Source organism: Lissotriton vulgaris, chromosome 1_1 (assembly GCF_964263255.1).
Source record: "Lissotriton vulgaris chromosome 1_1, aLisVul1.2, whole genome shotgun sequence".
NCBI classification, from domain to species: Eukaryota; Metazoa; Chordata; class Amphibia; order Caudata; family Salamandridae; genus Lissotriton; species Lissotriton vulgaris.
In genome coordinates this window covers 1640929114-1640935067 of record NC_141685.1, presented here as the reverse complement: position 1 = coordinate 1640935067, position 5954 = coordinate 1640929114, and positions in this window count along the sequence as shown.

Sequence of the window (5954 nt, the reverse complement as noted above, 5' to 3'; positions counted from 1 at the left end):
AGGTGTTTGTAGCTGTTCTAGGCCTCTGGAGGTTGTTCTGGCTGTCAGGAGTTGGAAAAGCAATGCAATGACAAAAAGCATGATGCATCCGTATTTATTTCCGATACACCTACTGTCTACCTGTGGTATCTTGTTTATCACTTCCTTCACTCCTTCTCCTGCTAAGCTATTATGATATTTAATGATCTTTTTGTTATCAGTTATTTCTAGCACATTAATGAAATCGTCAAAAGTTTCGATCCAAGCAGTACATCGAGCCCAGGATTCTGCTTTTTGGCAGTATTAAATGAAGACAGCGATTTTAAGACAAGAGTGGCATCATACTTTGTGCTATTCCCTGCAGCTGTGGATAGGATTGTATGCTATTCAGGCAGCACTTGACCATCACCGTCTTCTGGCCCAGTGTAACTGCTGGGAGCACGAGCCCACTGACTTGTGCTCCCACCAACGTGCCCAACCAGAGATGGTGAGGCACTGTCTTCCTCTTTGCCAGGGGGGTAGTGGTTTTTTTCTAGCTCTTGTTCTTCACCACTCTCACCCTTCTGTATTCTACCTGGCTTTCAATGCCTTTAGTGCTCCTTTGCATTATTTGCTTCCCCACGCAGTTTTCTCTTGAGCTTGTTGCGCTTTCAGTACCTAGTAGATACTGCCTTTGACATTTATATACTCTATATATGATGGCTCTCGTGTTAGGTTGTGGCTTCGCTCTTCTTATCTTAGTCGTATCAGCAATTTTTCGACCAATGATAAATTAATCTTTCTGTGGGTTCTTTACTTTCTTCGAAGGTCTTATACTGGCTGGAGTTGCACTTTTCCTCCACAGACATCAATTGTTGATTCTTCACTTGGACTGAGATAGACGTGGCACACACGAGCAGTATTCTGGACCTCTCCAAATGGTCTGAGAGAGCACTCTCAACACACCAGGTTGCAGGTTTTACCTATCTTCTTATGATTACCAGTTGTAGTGCCCTCCCTAGCCAGCAAGCATGTAAATGACTCACACCACACATGGAGCACGGTATTACATATCTTTATCAGCCACTGCCCGTGGAGGGAGTTTCGGTGGGGAGGAGAGGCGGGCGGGGGAGGGGCAGGGTGGGTGTGCTAAAAACTGGAGTATGGATAATTGAAGGTAAGTAAACATTTTAATTAATAAAACTAATTTTGTAGCGCGCCCTGCATCGCAAAATGCGATGCAGGGTGCGCTACGGAATTAGTTTTATTTATTAAATTGTTTACTTACCTTCAATTATCCATACTCCAGTTTTTAGCACTCCCCACCTTGCCCCTCCCCCGCCCCGCCTCTCCGCCTCACTGAAACTCCCTCCACGGGCCATGGCTGATCTTTATTTCCCAGAGTGTAACTGGTAACTGACTAGTACTGTGTCATGAATTTTATTAACCACACCCAATCCCTTATGTCACTAGACCACAGAGTCCATTAGGGCCCATAGGCGTCCTGGGCTCAATAATACACAAGGCACTACAGCTATGGGAGTACGTCTGAATTAAAGGAACCCATGAAAGTGTGATACGTGCCAGGGAGAGTATATTGGTGGAGATAAGATGCATGAGGTGAAATAAAGACTGGCCTTGGTATTCTGAAACCTTGACATTCACCAGCAGAGCTGTTAAGCTTTTTAGAAAAATATAGACCCCGGCGCTTATACTTTCACATATGAAGCAGTGTGTGTTTATGTGTGTGCATCACTCTTGGCTGACAACCTGGGTACTTGACTTACCTGACATTGGCTGCATGGCAGCGGCAGTCGTCCCGCTTGCCTCCTGAACCTTTGGAAACCTCCCGAGGATAGCCATCTTCAACATATCCAGGTCTGCTTGCCTCTTGAACCTTTGGACCCCCCTGAGGATGGCCCTAATTCAAGCATCCCGGTCCTGGCACCTTCTTACCTTCACTCTCCGAACACAGATATTCTCTGTCGGATTGTATTTACTCAGTAGTCCATCTTTGACCCCCTTCTTCGCCTGCACCACTCGGCCACCGGCAACTATCGTCTGGATTGATACCCCACTACCAATTTAGCACTATATTGAAATCAGTAGCCATTGTCCTGATGATGACCTGGAATTGAAAAGGTTGAAACGCAGTTGACTATTCAGTGCAAACTGTGGTGCTAACGTGGTAAACCAACTCAGCCCAAATCAAAATACCTACCTTGTATATATCTGTTTTGTGTCATTGACCACTCAATCATTTGTATTAGTTGTTTTTCGCCTTTCACAATTTTTTTCACCCTTAAGTCACTGCACCTTTCACTGCCACCAGCACGTTCAGTGCACACTTGTGTGTCATGGTTACCTTTGTAGTGCTGATACAACTACTTGTAAATAATAATCTACATTCTATGAAACTTTCTCCAGGTCTCCCTTCCTTCTTCCCCTCCTTTTAGTGCTTTATACAATCCTTGTAATTGTCCTCGCTAATGATTACCGGTTGAAACATTGTTGTTTTGTTGCATGTGTATGCGTTAGCACATGCATGTCTGGGTATGCGCACATGTGTGTGGTAATAAATATCATATACCATTGCTCACATTTGAAAATACGGTTTATGCCATGGCATTTCATGTGAATTTTTTCTGTTTTAAAGGTAAATAATCAAAACCTCATGCGATGGGTTCAATTTCTGCAGTAAAGTACAACCATGAGGTGGGTCTGGGGCTCATTGGGCTAATGTGTCCACTATAAGGGCCAGTGTTTAACTTCATGGTCACAGGATCAGATCCTGGTGGTTCCATTAAGCCTTTCATCCTGAGGTTAATAAAAGGAGTACCATTGAGTTGGGTAACAATAAACATCTGTTATTCAGTGCCAAGATACACTTCTGGGTGAACGTGCGCTTTACAAATATACATTATGTCATATTGGAGAGACTAGGAGAGACCTCTTTACCATAAAGAGTTGTTGTAATATGCAATCTGTGAGGTACTAAACTGTGATTGACCCTGTCACCATTACAATCTCTTCCTCCTTTGACAAATCAGGGGTTTGTTGATATGTGCTATTTTTCTGAAGTTTCATAGCACTCCCAGAGCCTTTCTGGTCTCACTGTGTGACACCCTCAGAAAGAGACTTGTTTTCAGCAGTATATGTGCATACCCACACCTCCTATATTTTTGTGAACGTGAGTAGAGTTCACAAGCATGTAGACAGACCTGTTTAGCATTTTTTGCTGATTTACAATTGGTCAAGGGTGGCTTTTGCAGGAAACACCTTGTAATCTCGGTCTTGCATTCAATAATGGCCTCAGGAAAGAGTTCTCATTAAACCTCACACAAAGCAGGTAGTGATATGACTCATCGCTTCCCGCTCTATACTCATTCCTAGCTCATTACTGTAATTAATGATCAATTATTCAAGAGTCATAAAACTTGAGTCTTTAATATCAGCTATTATTATTACACCTCTCAGATTTACAATTGTTTATCAACCCATGAAGGATCAAATTGTGTGCCAACAATACCCACATTCGCACAATGCACAGTCAGGTTATAAATAGATCTTTGCACCAGAGGAATAAACAAACTGACATACCTTTCTCAGTTACAACGATCCCCTCAGCAGTGTCACATGACCTCTTTAGCATCTAAGATGCCTGAAGAAGGCCTGTTAATCAACTATTGCGCCTCGCACAGTTGGAATTTGTATCCGAAAGGCTAAACTCAGATTTCAGAAGAAGGTGCATTCATTGACGGAGCAATCTTACTGAACTGGAACCTGTAACCTTCACGTTCAGCATGTGTCTCTGCAGGTCTGCTTGCCGCTTAGATAGCTTATTAGTTGCTTAAACAGCAGGAACACATTTGAATGGATATCTGTGCAGCTAAGGAGTGTTCTGACTGTCGTATCTCACACATATCTGCAGGGTTTTAAATTAACCTCCAGAGCCTTCTGGCACTTGGACCTGCCCTTGAGCATTCACCCAGCTGTCTGAAGTCGGTGCATTAACCTTCTAATCTATTATATATAAAATTGAACTTAGGACTGGAATGTTATTTATAGATTGCTATTATTAGTTGCATTACCAAACTGAACTATCTAACTGGGATTGGATCCAGTGGCCATCAGCCCACTGTTATAGCTGTGTTGACCAATCAATTAAGAAAGAGCGAAATTAAAGTATATCTGTTATAGGCATATGGCTATTACCTGTAGGATGTTCTAGGATATCTCATCACAGGAGACTCCCACACACACATGTTCTGTCAGCAAGTCATATACTAAATACAAATATGATCACTATGTTTATTTTCAGAGACATTTTATGTTACCCTGCAACAGCAATCCAGCAGCCATTATTGAACTGAATTCGGCATCTGGGCAGGCTACAATCAAATAAGCTGACTTTATCTCAGTGTAATTTGTAGACACCGAGATACATTCAGCAGTGCCCATGCATTATCTGCTTTCTGTTCGGAGTAGCAACTGCAGGGGATGTTGATACCAAAATCTCTCGCATGGTGACAGATGTTCTCCCCTGTCCTGAATGCTCCAGCAATGTCTGGATCGCTGGTGCTGATTTTGTTGTCATGGGTGAACACAGATCATACGTGTGCATCATGACTTAGGCATGTCTCACAGATTGCAGTATTGTTGGACTGCAATCAAAAGTGCTACCCTCATGATGGTCAAAGGCTACTGCCTTTGCCAGGAGTTAAGCATCATGAGTGCAGAGGGGGCAGCATACTGTGTAGTGAGTAGGAGTGAATAGGGTTCTTTACCTGTGTAACCAGAGTGAAGCCTACAGGCCCATTCATATAAAGTGCCACTGTTGTGTGCTTAACTCCCCCTTGGCCTAAATCAAGTTAGCATGTAGTGCTGGGTGGTGTGTGTTGTTGTATGTATGTACTCTGTGTATGTGTGCCTGTGAATGGTTTAATACATGGAGGACTCTGAGTTCCATTTCAGGATCTCCAAGGCTGACTAGAGAGCCATGTTTTGGTAGAGGAATGCCCCCAGACAAAGTTTTGGATTGCTGCATTTATTTGTCCTATGTGGAACACATTCTGGAGGAAGGCAGGAGAGCTAGGCTCTTCAGTAAACTTCAAAGGACGCTCTGTGATTCAGAGAGAGGTCACTGGGATGCAGCCTGGGCACATCTCAAGAAGAAGATAAAGAATAGGGCTGAGGCCTGGGTTAACTATTTGATGCACATATCACTCTGGCTGACATCCATATCTGAACCTCTATTCATTCACATAGCCTGTGTTGTGGGGCTATCAGATTTTGAGTCACTCCTTCTGTGGTAGATTGCACTCTGGAGGAAGGACATGGCAGAGGATTGGGCACTTCAAAAGGAAGCAGACCCCCAACACAAACTTCAAACATTCAGACCCTAAATCACATTTGGGGTCTGGACATGGACTGCAAGAAGATAAGCTCAAAGCCACCAAAATTGTCAACTATCAAGCAGCCAGTCGGGCTGTGTGAAGAGAAGCTCTGCAAGACTTCTGCCTGTGACCAGGACTGGGGATATGTCCTGCCCATCTCCCTGCTGGTTGGGGGAACATCATCTAGGGAAATCCAAGACCACCTGCCCCTGCTGCCTGGAGCACCAGTGTCTTCTTGCTTGCCAAGACCAGTGTGCCTTGTGAGGAAGAGGAGAGTGCTGGACGGAGTAAGCGCCAGTTGGTGATCCTGGCAGATGGATCCCAGTAGCAAGGTGTGAGTAGACAGCTGCTGCACAGATGGAGTTGTTGCCATGTGCGGATAAAAGTCAGTTGCCCCGTATAGAAGAGTGGACCATTGTGAAGTTAGCCATAATTATACCGAACAGGTTGCTGCTCAGTTGCAGAGTGAAATCACAACTCAGTCTGCCAGAGAGGACCATCATTAAAACTGACAGACTGCCATGTCAATCAGGCCATTGCTCATGTGAGATGAGAAGTCAGCAACCCCCATGAACCAGAGGGGGCCGCCGTGAAGAGGAA